Source organism: Vipera ursinii, assembly GCF_947247035.1.
Source record: "Vipera ursinii genome assembly, chromosome: Z".
Lineage (NCBI taxonomy): Eukaryota > Metazoa > Chordata > Lepidosauria > Squamata > Viperidae > Vipera > Vipera ursinii.
The window spans coordinates 79,120,780-79,140,675 of record NC_139517.1 but is presented as its reverse complement, the minus strand read 5'-3'; positions in this window follow the sequence as shown (position 1 = coordinate 79,140,675).

Below are 19,896 nucleotides of genomic sequence, written 5' to 3'. Positions count from 1 at the left end.
CAGTGGCTGCCCTTTCCCAGGCTTCCACTAAGGCATCCGCCGAGTTGTGAGCAATGGAGGCAGGTGGGGACCCCAGCGCCGCTTGGAATCTATCAGGATCCATTAAGTGTCTGGGGCGGTACCATCTAATTGGCTCCGTACCCCCACGGCGGGGGGTGGCAAAACGGAAGACCAGCCGCAGGTGATGATCGGTCCATGACAGGGGCATAATAAATGGAGAGCCCCCACCAAGATCATCCAACCACCCTCCAGATAAGAAAATCAGGTTAAGGGTGTGGCCTCCCTCATGAGTTGGTTCAGAAATTACTTGCGTCAGGTCCATGGCCGTCATGGAAGCCATGAACTCCCGAGCTAGCTCAGATGAGCCTCCCAGGGATGGTAGATTGAAGTCTCCCAAAACTATCAGTTTGGGGAACTCAACCACCAACCCCGAGAGGATATCGAGCAGCTCGGGCAGGGCTGCTGCTGCGCGACTAGGCGAAATGTACACCAGCAGCAAGCCCAACTGCGCCCCATTATTTCTTTCCAAATATTCTAATAAGTTTACAATATGTCTCATATTACTTTTCATTTGTCTACCATCAAATCCTGTTTGATCACTATAAATCATTTGCTGCATAACCTTCATTAATCTATTTGCTAAGATCTTTGCAAATATCTTATAATCCGTATTTAGAAGCGATATAGGTTTGTAATTTTTAGATTGGGTAAGATCTTGATCTTCCTTTGGAATCAACGTTATAAATGCTGTTCTCCACAATGGAGGCACTTCCCCTCCAGATTGAATTGTCCTAAATAATTCTTTTAAAGGTTCCACCAACTCTAATTGTAAGTTTTTATAATAAATGGCTGTCAAACCATCTGTTCCAGGTGTCTTACCCACTTTTAGTTGTTTGATTGCTAAAATAATTTCTTTAGCAGTTATCGGTTGATTCATCCCTTCCCTCTGCTCTTCTGTAAGTATAGGGATATTCACTTCTTGTAAATACCTACCTATATCTAAACCTTGAGTTATATCCCTAGGATATAATTTAGAATAAAATTCGACAAAAGCCTTTTTAATAAAATTTTGCTGAAACACCTCTTTACCCTTATAATCTATCTTATCTACATTAAGTGATTTTTGTTTTTTCCTTAACAGATAAGCCAACCATCTACCTGGCTTATTAGCATTGTAAAAAGTATTATGTTTGACATATCGTAAGTTAGTTGCCACTTGATCTGCCATCAACATATCAAACTGCCCTCTTAACAAATTAATTGCTTCTTTCAATCTCTTATTAGATGAGTTCAAAATAAAAGCCTTCTCTTTCATCTTTATTTCCTCCTCTAATTCTTTATGCTTATGTTCCAATCTACGCTTATATTTATTATTCAAATATATTAACACTCCTCTCATATAAGCTTTACTTGCATCCCAAACCATTTCAATGGGTGTACGCTTATGCATATTTATAATAAAAAATTCTTTCATTTGTTTTTTACATTCTTCCACATTTTCTTCATATCTAAACAAATTTTCATTTAACCTCCAAGATCTCCTATCTCCCTTCCCCTTGTCCAGCTCCATCCATACTGGACTGTGGTCTGATAAAGTTGTTGGACATATCTTGATCTTCTTAACCCTAGAAAAAAATCATTAGTAGTTAATACAAAGTCAATCCTAGAAAAAGATTGATGTCTATCAGAAAAAAAGTAAAATCCCTTTCTTCCACGTTTCGTTCTCTCCAGACATCTCTCAGTTCCAAATCAAAAAAAGATTTAGGCAATCTAGCATGATTTGGAGTACTTTTAAAAGGTCCTTTTTAAATCTTTGTGTGTGTCCAGCACTCCATTCCAGTCTCCCATTAAAATACACAATTTATAATCCCATTGAATTATTTTGTTATGTAGAAGTTTGTAAAATTCTCCTTGCTGTTGATTAGGTGCATATAATCCAATTAAAAGTATTTTCTTCCCTTCTATTAAAAGTTCAGTTATAATATATCTTCCTTGTTTATCTGCTTCAATTAAGTTAGCTGTTAAATTCTTCTTCACATAAATGACTACACCATTTTTCTTTTCTGGAGCAGATTCAATAAACTGTATACCCAATCTAGAATTTATCAAATATTTTTGATCAGATACACAGATATGCATTTCCTGCAAGCACATAACGTCATTTTAAAATTGTTTCAAGTACTGAAATATTTTCTTTCTCTTTTGCGGTGAATTTAAACCATTAACATTCCATGTTAGAAACTTTGTCGCCATCTTTTGCAACTTGAAGCTTTCGCAGCGTGTCTTGCAGATCCACAAGCATCTGCTTCTTTGGTCTCGCTCCTCCCACTGCTTCAGTATTAGTAGATTCTTGAGTTGTAATTGTAGGATATTGTTTCTGTTTCTGTTGTTGTTGTTTCTTTCGTCTGGTTGCAGCCCGTGTCACTCTTTGAGCGCTTGATTCTTCTAATGGGACCAAGGGTTGCGCAATTTCCAAAGTTTGCTGTACTTCTTTTGAAATCAGCAAGGTGATTTCTTCACCTTGCTGTGTACCTTCTGATTGTGTTTGTCGTGCTTCTTTTTCCTTCCTTCCTTTAATTTCTGGGGATGGTGGTGAGTCTGCCTTCAGTATATTACAATAAAAATCTCGTGCCTTCAGAACTGTATTAAGACGATATCTTGTACCAGCATAATTCACCACTATCCCAGTTGGTATCTCCCATCTAAACTGAGTCTGTCATTTTTTTTAATTCATCTGCCAGAAAACAAACTCTTTCTTTTTTCTTAAAATTCTTGGTGGAATTTCTTTCAAAATTAAGACCTCTTGATCAGCCACTTTAAATCTGTTGATAAAATGCTTGAATAATTGCATTTCTGATTGTTCTCTTTGTGAAATAAACAACCACATCTCTTGGTAATTTTCTTTGCCTAGCAATCCAGGAGTTGATGTGAAATATTTTGTCTATTTCCAATATAAAATCTTCAGCTCGCCAACCCAAAATAGTCACCACAGCTTTTGCCAATATCTCTTCCAAATTTTCTTGTGGATTTTCTTTCAGACCTCTGATCCTCAAGGCAAACTCCATGTCTCTATATTGTATCATCACCACCTCATCATCAATTTTATCCATTTTATTCTCAGCTTCACTGATTTTAGCTTCCAATACCAAATTATTTTGATTAACTTCTTCCATGCGTTCATCCAGATTCTCAATACAAACTGTCAGTCCCTGAAACACCAGCAGAATATCCTCTTGTATTTCCTTATTTTTCTCATTAATGAGCTCTGCCATTTGCTCAGATATTTGCTCAGATTGAAGTTTTAAAGCATCTTGTAAATCTTTTAGTGTTAATGTGGGTGTAGGTGCTGTGGGGGGGTGGCATCAATGTCTGAAGTCCAGATTGTTGAACTGGTGATGCCCCCGCACTTTTAGAAATGGGAAATCTAGGTGGTTTGGAAGCCATTTTAACACCCAATTAACTTTCATTTCTCACTTTCACTTTTCCACCCAGATTACAACTTTGTTGCTTCACTGTTAAATATCCAAGTGTTTTAAATCACTTTTAAGCCGACTTCAAATGTTTTTAGCAGAGTCTTTTACAGCTTTAAAAATCTACTATCTTCCTCCTTGATCTTTTATTTTCCTTATTCTTTGTTCTTCCCACTTTCTTTAAAGATTTATTCTGGCGCCATCTTCCTCCCCTTCTTTTAAGTTAAACCGGAGTTAAAGATCATATACTTGCTGTTTCAATATTCTACTGCTCAGCTCTGCCTGCGTCCAAGTAATCCAAAGTACAATATTGAGAGCAGGGATGGTTGCAGCATCCTGCTCTGTTTCAAAGCCTTGAAACAGAGGAGTCCCTGAGTCCGGAGTTAATTCAGGCTCCGAGGGAGCTCTCACCCTTCGGCCCCCAGATTGATAATTCTGGGGTCTAGGGGAGCTCTACCTCTACCTGAATGCTCACCCCCCCTTTTCCAGAAGGGGGGATTCCCAAACTGCAAAACAGCTGATTGTCACTGTGTTTGTGATTTGAATGGAGCAACGGGGCTGATGGTCAAAAATGACCGCCATCGATGGAGCCTTGCCACCCGGAAGGTCATAATTATGTAGTTTCTTAATACTGTCTTAAAAGATTTTTCTTTTTCTCATTCAATTAACATGTGCATATATCCTTGGAATAATGATAAATAGTCATGATATTAACATCTTGTTGGGACTTTTATACAGATGTCTAGTTTTTTTTAATGATACAATGAACTCATATTCATACAGTTAATTAAACTATTTGTTAATTGTAAATTTGCTTATGCCTTCCTGCTGATATTTTATTCCTTTATCTATTCCTTTTATTTTCTTCTTTTTAGTTATTCTGTTTTTTAATATTTAATCAACAAAAAAGAAATAAAATTATACCTCTCTGCTGCCATTTAGTGATGATTTGTTTTTGCAGCCCTGATCCAGAATAAACATTTAATCATTAGTATTAAAAATGACAACCATGAAAACAAAATAAAGCATTCAACTCACCTAAGTTATCATTAGAGTATAACATAAGAAATATTGAAAGTTTTCCTTGCAGTTTTTTTAACCTTACTTGCTCCATTAAAATATTAATGTTAGTAATGTACATTCACATGCAATAAACTCTTAACTATTTCTTTTTGTAAACAGTTTCAGAAATGTACATCAAACAGTCATTTTGTGCAGGTAGTCATTTTGTGCAAACTTAAGTTGCTATACAGCAGCTGTTGTTTTTGCAAAGGGATGTTTGGTTACTGTGGTATATACATTGGTTCCTTCAGAACAGTGTTTTTCCATCTCAGTAACTTTAAGAAGTGTGGACATGAACTCCCAGTATACCCAGCCATCATAAAGTTGCCTGAAGTTGAGAAAACTGTTCTAAAACTGTAGCAGGATTTTGCTAATATCTTCAGCATCAATTATAGGATCAGAAACAGGCTTGAAAACCAAGCCTAACAATGCAACTTCAGGTTATAAATCCACCCTTGATATGATACTTTGCCACTTATTGTACCGAGAAAATCCAAAAACAATATCTAGCTAATAACCGAGATTTGTACACTGATATGTGCAGTGTTGTGATAAAAATTATTATTATTTAAAATGCCTTCCTCTTTGTACACAGTGCTTATATTGCTGTATAAACGAGATGAGTCCTTATCGTGATGTGCAGTTTCAATCCTACAGATTTTGAACCGTCTGTGTGGATTCTTTTTTATCTATCTTGGTTCAGGATGAGCTATGTTCATTTCTGGTCCGAGATGTCTGTTCTATGAAGCAAAGCAAGAAATTCTATAAGTCAAAGTATATAAGTCCCACAGTCAATAGAGCGATTCCTGCATCCGAGACTGAAAATCTTGTATGTCAGTAAAGATGCAGCAATAACAGCTTAAATAATTTTCTGATGTTTTTGTTGACATTCCAAAGCAGCTGCCTTCCTAGCAGTAGAGCCAGCTGTTTAAAATTTGGCAAGAAAGAACTCCTTCCTATTTTTTTTTATTTTAATTCCATTTATATCCCACCCTTCTCCGAAGACTCAGGGCGGCTTACAAGCTTAGCAGTAGCCTTCATTCTATTTTATATGCCTGCTTATTAGGGCTTTCACACACACCACAGCAGCATTATTACAAAGTCAGCTTAATTGCCCCCAACAATCTGGGTCCTCATTTTACCTACCTCGGAAGGATGGAAGGCTGAGTCAACCTTGAGCCTGGTGGGATGCGAACCTGCACTAATTGCAGGCAGCTGGTGTTACTTAAGGAGGCATTAGCCCACTGCTCCACCAAGGCATGGTGGAGTTCATATGTTCAGTTTTTTTAAAAAAATGTCATTTTGTTGCTCAAAGAAGGGGAAGAATTGCAAATTATAAGTTTCAATCTCTACTTTCCAATCTCCACTGCTGGAAGCATTTATAAAATGTGTAATAAATTTTATACTCTTCCTAAGAACTAGCCATACAAAGAATAGGAATATCACCAGATTTCGTGATGTAGATGCATATATAAGAAGCTATGCCCCCTCTTTTTTTAATCAGCAGAAAACATGGCCTGATGATCCACTGTCTGCCTCTCTGAAGCTGTCTGACTGCATGGTTAAAATACACTCATCTTTTTTTCATTTTTCTTTTGCCAACGTGACACGCAGGGAAAAAGTAATCAAGACTGATGTCAAGAGCACAGAAAGACCAATAACCTGAATTGAATGGAAAAAAGCTAGCAAACAAGGATCCTGACTTGTGAGAAAAACTGAACCCTGATAGGAATGCTTTTTTTTGGAGAGCTTTCTGGTTTTCTCTTTCCTTCTGCTATCCACAGAGCAGCAGGCATAGTGGGCTTTTGAAGAGTCTTCCTCCTGTAATGGAATCATTGATTAGTCAGTATGTACTCTGATGTCAGTAATGGCCATCAGAAATATTTGTAAAAGCCTGCCTGCAATTCAAACAAAGGAATGACTTCCTGCTTGCTGGAAGAAAGAAGAAAATGACCAAGTGCATATTAACAGACATTACGGAACAGAACAAACTGAGATACCATATCCAGTAGTGAAAGATTATTTCCCTCTGCTGGACATGTTTGGGAACGCATATCTCCAGTAAACAGTGTCTCACAAAAAGCGTATTTCTAAATGGCAATAAGTACTATAAAAATGAGCCCAGTTTTCCAGAGTGTGTGCATTTTGTGAGCCAACATTACAATCAGTCTAACCCATCTTAGGAGAAATCAAAGAGAAAATATAAATATTGCTGTTGAACACTAAGAAAACCAATCTAGGGAGCTGAACTATAACTGTGAATACAGCATTGATTTCTCCAAGAGTTTGGTTGTATATGTAGAGAGAAAATCTGTTTTAAAGAGAAAAAGTGAGACTTTGGTCCACTCTATATTGAATTTTCTTTATGAGTACCATCTGGGCCTTTCAGGTAAGCTACTTTAGACAATTGATGGAGAAATCAAATATGAATAAGGAAAATGCATTTACATACAAACATACACTCCATAGGTGTCTGAAATTGGCCACAATTATGTGAAAATAACAAATCATCTGGTAAGACATTATCATCCAAATGAGAGCAGACATCATGTTACAATGACTGAGATAAGCACAGCTGTGTCATTCCCATGTCATGATGCAAATGTTACCATTTGTTTCTTTTGCTCCTGCAGCTGCCTGTTTTACGCATATATGTATCTGGATGCATACCCACAAAATTGATTTTTCAAAAGGTGCATCAGAGTGCACAGGATTGGGAACATGGAACTTGTCCACATCATTTAATGCAATGTTTTTCAAACTTGGCACTTTAAGATGTATTTTGGGAATTGAAGTTCACATATTAAAGTTGCTGAGATTGAGATACTGACCTAAATAATTATACTTAACTTGGGGAAACATGTCAATATTAAATATCGGTAGCACAGGAGAATTAAACAGGTGAAAATCTGCCTTTGCTAAAAAAATACTTGAAATACATCATAATTAAAAAAACTCCACAAAAACAAAAATCAGAATCAGTTTGAAATAGGGTGAACATGGTACTTGAATCTTGTAGTATCACCTGGATATGCAAACTATGATACAGACATTGCAATATAGACTCTGTTGTTGCTGCTGTTAAATAAAATGGTCATAGAAACATTTGTAGAAAGTTTTGAATTGTCTATTATAATTCTAAATGTGACTCTATTGAGAGAGTTAAAAGATGTGAAGGAACAGTTTTAAATCAACAACCTTTTGCCATTTCTGGCTCAGTTTTAGCATTTCTTAACAAAGGGCCAAGATTTCAAAAGTACTTGTTGAGTAGATTAGAATTTTAAGAGGCTTTTGGGGGATGAATGTATGAATTAAACAACTACATTTAAGACAAGGTAGTTCTGACAGGTGACAAACAAATCGATACTAATTTTGCAACAATAATGTAGATTTTTTTCTTCATTTACATCACCTTGGAGCAATTTCCAAATGCCAGGAAGTCAAGAAAATCAGTTGGTAGTTGCTGTCATCTAGGTCAGTTTACCATCCATGCTGACCATAAGGCATGCAATTGATTTGCTCCCTTTCTAAGTGAGTCAGATGCTCTCGTTCATAACACTGTAACCTCTTACTTCCATGGATGGTGCTTGTTCTATTTGTGTTTAACCTGGGACTTATCATATAAAAAGCCAGGAGAAACAAAAAGGGAACAGTGATATTCAGAGCATGTGCAATGCACATAAAAATTGGGGAGAGCTTCAATTGCTGCCATCTAGACATTTTGAAGGGACGCCTTGGCTCAGTGGGTTAGGACGCTGAGCTTGTCAATCAGAAGGTCGGCAGTTTGGCGGGTCGAATCCTGAGTGCCGCATAACAGAGTGAGCGCCTGTTACTCGTCCCAGCCTCTGCCAAACTAGCAATTCGAAAGCACGTAAAAATGCAAGTAGAAAAATAGGGACCACTACTGTGGGAAGGTAACAGCATTTCATGTGCCTTTGGCATCTAGTCATGCCGGCCACATGACCAGAGATGTTCTCGGACAAGCGCTGGCTCTTCGGCTTTGAAACGGAGATGAGCATCAGCCCTTAAGAGTTGGAAACGACTAGCACGCATGTGCAGGGGAACCTTTACCTTTACCTTTAGACATTTTAATGGAGGTAGTGACACATTGTATTTTCCTGGGCTCTAAGATCACTGCAGATGGAGACTGTAGCCAAGAAATTAAAAGACGCGTGCTCCTAGGGAGGAAAGCCATGGCAAATCTAGACAGCACACTAAAAAGCAGAGACATCACCCTGTCAACAAAAGTGCGCATAGTCAAGGCTATGGTCTTCCCAGTTGCAATGTACGGCAGTGAAAGTTGGACTATAAGAAAGGCTGAATGCCAAAGAATTGAAGCCTTTGAACTATGGTGCTGGAGAAGACTCCTGCGAGTCCCTTGGACTGCAAGGCGATCAAACCAGTCAGTCCTAGAGGAGATCAACCCTGACTGCTCTTTAGGTCAGATCCTGAAGTTGAAACTCAAATACTTTGGCCACCTAATGAGAAGGACTCACTGGAGAAGAACCTAATGCTGGGAAAGATTGAGGGCAATAGAAGGGGACGACAGAGAATGAGGTGGCTGGACGGAGTCACTGAAGCAGTAGGTGTGAGCTTAAATGGATTCTAGAAGATGGTAGAGGACAAGAAGGCCTGGAGGAACATTGTCCATGGGGTTGTGATGGGTCGCACACGACTTTGTAGCTAACAACAACAGACATTTTTTATCATACTCTGTGGACACCTTTGAAAAAGAATATACAAATTAATTATTTGTGACTCATCACAATCATCAATATAATGCTAATAGAAAGTTGATAAATATAGTGAACATCAAAAGGCTGCAGTGAAGATTGTCCTTCTGGAACTTTGTCCAATCTCAACACAGGATCTCTGGAGCTCAGTCGGTGACCATCGATTTCTTGGTCACCTCTCTTACTAAGGCCCTCCTCCCCCGATTGCTCTATTTGACTGGGTAACCAGCTCTTGGAAGAGTCCTGCTTGTGCCAAACTTCTTCCATTTGAGTATTATGGACGCCACTGTGCTCTTAGGAACCTTCAGTGCAGCAGAGATTTTATGTTAGCCTTCCCCAGATCTGTCCCTTGCAATAATCCTGCCTTTGAGCTCTGCAGGCACTTCCTTTGACCGAATGGCTTTTGCTCTGCTATGGTATGCATTGTTACCTTCTATATAGAGAGGTGTGTTCCTTTCCAAATCATGTCCAATCAATTTAATTTACCACTGATCAACTCCAGTCAAGATATAAAAATAGGTCAGTAACGATCAAGAGAAATGGGAAGCCCCTGAACTAAATTTCAAGTGTTGTTGCAAAGTGTATGAATACTTATGCCAATATAGGGTTTCAATTTTTTCTTTTTAATAAATTTACAGATATTTCTAAAATTCTGTTTTCACTTAGTCATTCTGGGGTACTGAGTGTAGATTAATGAGAAAAAATGAATTGCAACAACTTTATTTTTTATATATTTTATTAATTTTTTTAACACAACAATCATTAATATTTGGTAAACAGTGTGTTGTCTGGGCTTATATTTACAAACAATAACAATTAGTTTCTATAATTCCATACTCCACATAGTAGCTTTCCTAGATTTTCTCTTCTTCCAATAATATTCTCTTTTATCATTCTTAAATTAATACATTTCTTAGTATTTTAGTAGATAACAATTGAATATAGACATTTTTCTAGTATTTCTACAAGTAATAACCACATCAATATCAAGCTTCTTTTCTAATTATATTAATCACCTTGTTATAGATCCTGTTTTTAAAGTTATCATTTAAACTTTTTTCCCCACAACGTTCAAAAACATTTTTACCTGTTAAGATTTTCTTAAGAGTTAATTACAGTTAAGTATTTAAGTCTTTTCCTCATACAAGCCATTCCAGCAATTTTACATTTCTCATATCTTAAAACAAAAACAAAAAAGAGAAAAAAAGGAAATAATATACTACTTGAAAAACATGTCCCTCTTAAGCTAAAATATATTTATGTTCAAAAAAATTCTATACTTTTTAAGTATATTCAAACCAATATTTAATCTTTAAGTATTCCGTCTAATAAATCTACAGCTAATATTTTAGGACTATTCAAAACATTATTAATTGAAATTTTCTCAAAATCCATTACACTTAAGTGTCTAAAACATTTCCCTCATATAAATCATCCCAACATTTTTATATTTCTCACATCATAAACAAAAAATACTGTTACTTGAGGAGCCTATCCCACTTAAACTAAAATTCATTTATATCCAAAATTTTATTTCTTTAACCATATTCAAACAAGTGCTTAATCTTTAAATATTCCATCTGTTAAGTCCCATCATCTAATTTCTTTAGCCTTTTTTTGTGCCAAACATCTTTCCTAATCAGTATGCTCCGCTGGACCAAAAGGTCTTCCCATAGTTTTGTAGATATTGTTATAGGTACAAGAGACAAGTCAAGTAAGGTGTTTTTGTGGGCACGTTTCGCCCCTTCATATTCCTTGGAAATCTTTTTCTTTCTTAGTCTCTCTTTATTATTTTTTTTCTCTCTCAAGTTCTCATAGTTCTCCTGACAGTTCTGTAATCCATTTTGTCGAATCCTTTTTCTTGTCCTTAAACTTATTTTGCAATCTTGAAGTAGAAGTTGTCTTTTCCATGTCCAATATTTCCTGCAAGTTTTTCTCTGCCTGAGTTAAATCATAGTTCCTTCCATTGTTGGATTCCATCCTTGAATCTCTTTCCTCTCATTTATGTTCAGTTATCTGCTTTACTTGATCGCTTTCTTTTTTATTTTCTGAGAGTTTTTTTTGTTGTGAAGTTAAATTGAAGGTGTGTTCATTTAAATTTTCAAAGTTATTTTTAATTTCCTCATGGTTTGAAATCATTGTCATTTGTATTAGTTGCAACATAGCATACATTTCCTCCTGGAAAGTATTTGTTTTTTCTTGATATATTTTTTCTGCAGATCTCTGATGTTCCATGATAGCCAAAAATCAAAGTTTTCCTTTCTCTGCAAAAAGCTTTAAAGTTTCAATTCAATAAGTATTTATAATCCAGGAAGGTTATTTTCCCCTGTTTTATAGTTCTTGCTTTATAGATAGCTCAAAATGTTTTATTATAGATGTTCTTTGTTTAGTTAAAACGTTGAAGGTCACAATAACAAGTTACCTTTTCCTTTTCTTGACAGTTTCCATATTTAGAGTAGCCATAATTATATATTTTGATCCACCACTAGATGTCAGCACCAGTTCATTCTTCATTTTCCAAATAACTGCTTTCTGTTTTCATCAATAATCTTATGCCAAGAAAATCTTAACTAATTCCACCAATTTCACACTTATTCAGATATAAGTCTTATATTCATTTCATTTCATTGTATTTCTGTCCCCCATAAAAATGGTTTCACCGCTTTTGTCTATGGGAGGGTGGAGCAAAAATCCCCCTCCTCTCTCTTTTGGAGGATTTTTACTTCTTGGGCTTTTTCCTTCTTCAGGAAATCAATCAAGTAGAAGAGAGAGAATTGGTATTCTTACCCAGTTCCAAACACATTGTTTATGATTAAACTTAGTGCTTTTTGACTTTGGCTGCTTTTAGCTTGGGCTAGACTCTGGAGTGATGCTAGCCTTTCTTCTGGTGGTTTCTGGAAGACTTTCCTCCACCAACCAGATCAACCGCCATCTTTCCATGGTCAGGAGGGCTTCCCTCCTTCTTTGCCGCCTCTTTGGGGCAACTTTTGGCCCATTTAGGGTCCCCAGAGAAGAACTGGCCATAGGGTGCAGAGCCCTGTGATCCCTCAGCTACTTGCGCTACAGCGCAAAACCAGAAGCCGAATTGCAACAACTTTAGAATCAGGCTGCAGCATAACAAAATTGAGAAAAGTGAAGGGAGTCTGAATACTTTCTGAATGCACTATAGCTGTCACTTTGCTATTGCATTCGACATCACAGCAAGTGTTGTGGTGAGGTGCAGCTGTTTCAGAATTTAACAGACAAAGCACAATGTTTAAAGTTCTTGTTCTAAAGTAGTTCAAGAGGTTGTTTGTCACGTTTCACGAAAGAAAAGCATTGGTTACTCTGAGAGTTTAATCTTGGCAGCTAGCTATATCTATAAGGAACAAGTAGATACAGTAGATAAAGAAACTGTTTTCTATCACCTGGTCTGCTGCGTGTCTAGGAAATCATGAACTAAGACAGAGAACAAAGCATAAGCTTTCTATTCAGTTGCCAATTTTAGTACTGCAGCCCAAAAAAGAGAATTCATCTTGATAGAACATATCTAGTCAATCAACTATATCTACACAGAGTTCTTCAGGAACCAGTGTTAATAGTATTCTCTAATACATGGATTAAGACTATCTTTCATAGTATAATCCTTTCCAGATTATAGGGGCTAAAATTCCCAGAATTCCTAGCCTAACCACACTGCCTGAGAATTATGGTCCCAACATATTTTTAGGGCAATAGATTGAAAAGATGGATTAAGACATTCTCAGCAGCAGATATTTTTGATATGTATGCTTTTAAATATTGCAGTTACCACAAACAACTATTACTAGTGTTGATTAATAGACCTATTGCTTCTGTTGCCTTAAGATTTAATACATAGCAGTATTACCCCCTGCACTTTCAGACTACCTGATAAGATTTCATTCACCTTGGTGGGAATTATATTGCAAACAGTTGCTGTAATTTGCTTATATAAGATAAATGAGGACAAATGGTCTTCTGGGGAGTCATCATCCCCAGAAACAGCCTGGCCTCTGTCTCCCATCAAAATATCCCATGCCCATCACTAATCAAATATACTGACTTGCCCAAAGCCACCACCCCCAAGAGCATGCATCCCCCAATTATGGCCTCTTAGCTCCTTTATAGGAACCTCTCTGTCCTTTTATATCAATCAGCAAATCTCCTACCAGAGGCCAGCCCCCACGATGCTTTAGCTCTCACTCAGCACCATCCAGGTGGCCCAAGCTGGCAACCCTATCCACTATCCACTATCCCACTGGCTGGCCTCTCTCATTAACTGGCCAGGTGGTGTCCAACCCACTCCTCTCATTTTACTGTTATTCAAAAAGTGGGAACCTACTGAATCATACTCTCACACTCATATCCAATAGTTACAAAAAACATACACACACACACACACACAAATTGTCCCCAACTCTCTCCCTTGCGGGACACAGCCCTCCTCCCGTATCAGGGAGTCCAAAGACTATGCCATGTTACCAAGATTTCATTGCAATTTAATTGTTGCCTACCTCTGGTATAGATGACTCATAGTAAGAATTATTTTGATTAGTTTGCTCAATATATTTATAAAGAAGCTTTATAATTCCAGTCAAAATGGCACATTTCAGCACTCCCTGTGGTTTTGTTATCCTGGTCGTTGCTTAATTCCCATCACTAGGATCTGAAACAGATCGTTATATTTTTTTCCACAAGACAACAACTGCAGGTATTAAGGAAGGGCATCAGATCTATTCTTATAAATATGGAGTTTATAAATAACATAAAAATACTAATTAGATAACAAATTAGATGGTATTTTTATGTTATTTACATAACATAAATATTTAATAATAAATGAGATGTTATTGACAATAGAATTCCCAGAAGATAGTGAGCAGTCTATGCTGTTGTATCAATTTATCTAATGTAACCTAATGAAACCACAGAAAAATGCACAAAGTATATTATTCCAGTGACATAACCTTCAGGGGAAAAGCAGAATATTCTGCTATTCTTCCATACTCTTCAAACCTAGCTGGAATATGGATCCATGTTGGAAAATTGCTGGACCATCCCTGATCTGATAAATTAAGAGATTCAGATATAACACAATTAGTTTTCAGTAATTGTTATTAGTTATTGTATTCTGCCAAATTATCTTGACACAAACATTTTCTGGAAGAATTTTTTTCAGTTTTTTTGAATCTTAAATCTTATTTTGCCAATGATCCAGAGATCTAGTATTTCAAAGCATCTGAAATAAGATCAGTATGTTCAAAATGAACTTCTAAATTGATTTATATATTAAGAGAATTATGACACTTTTAAAAACAGCACAATAACTACTTTTCAAGAATTATATCACATATGCTAAAAAGTTTTATATAAGAAAAAACAGATTCAGTAGTTAATTCATTATTTAAAAGTTAAACAATAAGTTACTATGTAGACATTTGGTTTACAAACTTCTCAATTTGCCTTTATGTTTACAATTCTGCTTATTTTATTTAACCAGCTTACCTTAGTGTTCTTTTTAAAAAAAAGAATCCAGGGCCTAAATAAGCTCTTTAAAATACTGTATTAAAACACTTTTAAAAACTCTGAGGTAAGATAACATTTCCAGATTAATTTCTATTAATTAATTAAATATACCTTTTTCTAAGATACCTAGTTTTGACAAGATTACAGGTGAAACTCGAAAAATTAGAATATCGTGCAAAAGTTCATTTATTTCAGTAATGCAACTTAAAAGGGGAAACTAATATGAGATACTCATTACATGCAAAGCAAAATAGTTCAAGCCGTGATTTGTCATAATTGTGATGATTTTAGCGTACAGCTCATGAAAACCCCAAATCCACAATCTCAGAAAATTAGAATATTACATGCAATCAATAAAACAAGGAGTGTACATAGAACAATATTGGACCTCTGAAAAGTATAAGCATGCATATGTACTCAGTACTTGGTTTGGGCCCTTTCTGCAGCAATTACTGTCTCAATGCGGCGTGGCATGGAAGCTATCAGCCTGTGGCACTGCTGAGGTGTTATGGAAGACCACAATGCTTCAATAGTGGCCTTCAGCTCTTCTGCATTGTTCGGTCTCATGTCTCTCATCTTTCTCTTGGCAATGCCCCATAGATTCTCTATGGGGTTCAGGTCAGGCGAGTTTGCTGGCCAATCAAGCACAGTAATCCCACGGTCATTGAACCAGGTTTTGGTGCTTTTGGCAGTGTGGGCAGGTGCCAAGTCCTGCTGGAGAATGAAGTCAGCATCCCCATAAAGCTCGTCTGCGGAAGGAAGCATGAAGTGCTCCAAAATCTCCTGGTAGATGGCTGCGTTGACCCTGGACTTAATGAAGCACAGTGGACCAACACCAGCAGATGACATGGCTCCCCAAATCAACAGACTGTGGAAACTTCACACTGGACTTCAAGCATTTTGCAGTGTGTGCCTCTCCATTCTTCCTCCAGACTCTGGGTCCTTGGTTTCCAAATGAGATGCAAAAGTTGCTCTCATCAGAAAAGAGGACTTTGGACCACTGAGCAACAGACAAGGTCTGTTTTTCTTTAACCCAGGTAAGATGCTTCTGATGTTGTTGTTCAGGAGCGGCTTGACAAGAGGAATACGACATTTGAAGCCCATGTCCAGAATCCGTCTGTGTGTGGCGGCTCTTGATGCACTGACTCCAGCCTCAGTCCACTCCTTGTGAAAGTCCCCAACACTTTTGAATGGCCTTTTCCTGACAATCCTCTCCAGGCTGCGGTAATCCCTGCTACTTGTGCACCTTTTTCTTCCACACTTTCCCCTTCCACATAACTTTCTATTAATGTGCTTTGATACACCACTTTGGGAACATCCAACTTCTTTTGCAATTACCATTTATTTATTTATTTATTTATTTATTTGTTTGTTTGTTTAATTTATATACTGTCCTATTCCCGAAGGACTCACAGAGCAATTAAAACAGTACAAAAAGAATAAAATAGAATTAAATTAGTAAAGCCCACAATTCCTAATAACAATAAAATTAAAATTTTAAAATTCATTTAATATAATTAAATACTTTAAAATTTAAAATCCCTCAGTCCAGGCCAGACAGTTCGAACAACCAGGTTTTTAAGTCCCGGCGAAAAGAGCGAAGGTCGGGGCAGTCCGAAGCTCCATCAGCGCACTCACAGAGAACGCCCTCCACCTGCGAATCACCCGCCGGCAATCTCTAACCAGAGGAACCCTAAGGAGGCCCTCCCTGTAGGCGTGCACAGGACGATGGGAAACTGATGCTGGTAGCAGGTGCTCCCTAAGATAATCCGGACCCATGCCATTTAGGGCTTTATAGGTCATCACTAGCACCTTGAATCTCACCCGGAGGGCAACTGGAAGCCAATGCAGCTCGCGGAGAAGAGGTGTTACATGAGAGTATCGGGACACTCCCATTACTACTCGTGCAGCTGCATTCTGCACCAGCTGAAGCCTCCGAGTGGTCCTCAAAGGCAGCCCCATGTAGAGAGCATTGCAGTAGTCTAACCAGGAGGTCACGAGCGCATGAGTGACTGTACATAGGGCATCCCGGTCCAGATAGGGCTGTAACTGGCGCACCATGCGAACCTGGGCAAAAGCCCCCCTGGTCATGGCCAAGTTAGAAGCCCTATCGACGGGGGGGGGTAACACCTCACTCCCCCATCATTAAAGATGGAGAAGAGTGGTTCACTCGAGATGCCGATATGCACAGCCACTCAGTCTTGGCAGGATTGAGTCAGAGCCTGTTTCTCCCTATCCAAACCCGAACCGCCTCCAGGCAACGGGACATCACGTCGAGGGCATCACTGAGTTGGTTCGGGGTAGAAAGAAAAAGTTGGGTATCATCAGCGTACTGAGCGTACTTTTGAGGCTTTCCCTCCTTATGGAGGGTGTCAATGATGGTTTTCTGCACAACTGTCAGGTCAGCAGTCTTCCCCATGATTGTGATTCCTACTGAACCAGACTGAGAGACCTAAAGGCTCAGGAACCTTTTGCAGGTGTTATGGCTTAATTAGCTGATTAGAGTGGGACACTTTGAGCCTAGAATATTGCACCTTTTCACAATATTCTCTGAGATTGTGGATTTGGGGTTTTATTTATTTATTTATTATTACATTTTTATACCGCCCTTCTCCCGAAGGACTCAGGGCGGTGTACAGGGCAATAAATACAAACAGGATATAAAAGTTAAATATGAATTAAATAAGTGCCCCAGGTTAAAACAATAAAACAGTAATTAAAATATATTAAAACCCCAACCCTAACCCATCAGACCAGGTCAGACTGCTCAAATAGATATGTTTTTAGATCGCGACGGAAGGAGCGAAGGTTGGGGGCCGTCCGGAGCTCAACCGGCAAGCGGTTCCATAGGTCTGGCGCACCCATAGAGAACGCTCTCCCCCTGGGGGCCACCAATCGACATTTCATGCTCATATAGAAGAAATGAATGAAAAAACTTTAGAAAAGCTTGATGTGCAACAAACAGAGCTAGAAGCACTTTCATCTGAGTTATCAGATGCTCTGAATAGCTGTCAAAATCTTGAACAATATATTTCTAAGTTAAAAGAGGATGCAAATAAAGCAAAGGTGGAGTTTGAAGCCAAACTTGATCAGCAAAGGAATAATCATAAGGAACAAGTTGAAGCTATTTTAAAAGACCAGGAAATAATTGAGAAATCACTTAAAGAAGAAATTATTCAACTCAAACAATTCTTGGAAGCAAAAGAGGAGGGTGAAGAAGAATCAGAGCAGAAAAAAATGAAAGAAACTTTAGGAAAAGCTGAGTCACAATGTAAAAGAATGTCTGCAGAATTAGATGTTTTATGTCAGTCCAGGGAAGATAATACAAGTATTTATGAAAACAAGTTTAAAAATTTGCAAGAGAAATTGGAAGTTATAAAGGATAAAAAGTCAAAACTTGAAGAACAGGTTGTAAAAAGTGAAACCCAGCTACAGGAAGCCAAAACTGAGTTAGATTTTAAGACAGCCCAGGTAAATGATCTTAAATGTGAATTAGAAGACGAAAAGAGAAAATATATAGAAAACACCTCATCTCTGACAGAAAAGTATGGATCACAGTTAAGAAACCTTGGAGGAGAGATCAGTCAGTTAAAAAGTCGTTGTTGTACTGGCAAGGAAAGTGAAATTGGACAAATAAAGCATCTCCTGAGTCAAATTGAAAAGTGTAGGAAACAGTTATCAATCACAGATGAAGCAATTAGTGCTTTAAGGGATGCATATGAGCTCAAGTTAAAGCAGCAAGAGACACAAACAGAGGAAGCTATAGAAAAAGTAAAAAATGTGCAGGAAGCATTTAAGCAAAAACTTTCAGAACGAGAAACAATACTAAAAAGTGAGATTGAGAGCAACCAGTTGGAGTTTAGTCAGAAAGAGAAGCAGCTCACTTCAAAAATGCTGGAAATTGCTCACGCCAGTTCACTTGGAATAAATGATGCTGTTTCAAAACTGGAGATGAATCAGGAGGAACGACTAAAAAGCATGGCTGAAGCTCACAAACAAGAAGTGGATGAAGTTGTACTTCTTTGGGGAAAGAAACTAAAACAGGTTGAAGAACTTCAGGAAAAACATGAAATGGAATTGCAAGAACATGAACAGAAAATAAGAGACCTGAAAGAAAGATTGGCTACCTTTGATGCTGAAAGAGAAGGGAATAACGCAGAGATTGCCTGTATAAAGGACGAACATATAAAGAAAGACAAAATTATACATGAACTTCAAGAACAGCTGCAACAGACATTAGCACAAGTGAATCTTTTGACACAAAAAGAAAGTGATTTAAAGAAACAACTTGTAAAATTAAAGAATGAAGCAACTTTTATAATAGCAGATCTGGAAAAAAAGGTTGAACACAAAATTGCTTCTATTAAAAGGCAGTTGACGACTCAGATGGAAGAGAAAGAGCAGCAAAATAAGCTACAGAAAAAATTGCAAGAAAAAGAAAAGAAAATTATGTCTTTAGAAGAAAAGAAGAAAAGATTAAATCAATAGACTCAGATTTAGAAAAAGAATTGATACAGAAAGTAGAAACAATAAAGGTTTCTGCAGAGCAAGATAAAGTCATTGCTTTAGAGAATATGCAAGCCATAATCATCACATGACAAATCACGGCTTGAACTATCTTGCTTTGCATGTAATGAGTCATCTCATATATTAGTTTCCCCTGTTAAGTTGCATTACTGAAATAAATGAACTTTTGCACGATATTCTAATTTTTCGAGTTTCACCTGTATATTGTTTTATAGTTAGACTGGCTCAAAATTCCAAAAACTTGTAAGAAAATACATATTCATCAAATATTACTACAGTACTTTATCCATGACCTATGTAATGATTGAATTTTAGTAGCATGTAAAAATTGAGAATCAGGCCATCAATATATCTTGCAATATTCAGTGTCAAATCCACTGTATTCTGCAACTTCTCTTTAAAAGCAAATGGAACAATATTGTTAGCTTAGAACTTAGCTGTTCTAAGGTATTAGTACCTTAGAACTTAGGACATGAAGCATTCAATCATTAGCACAGTAAACAATATTTACAAGAGCAAAAAATAAAAATCAGAATCTCCCAACTCTTCTTCCTCCTATTTGTGCTCTTTTTCCTGAG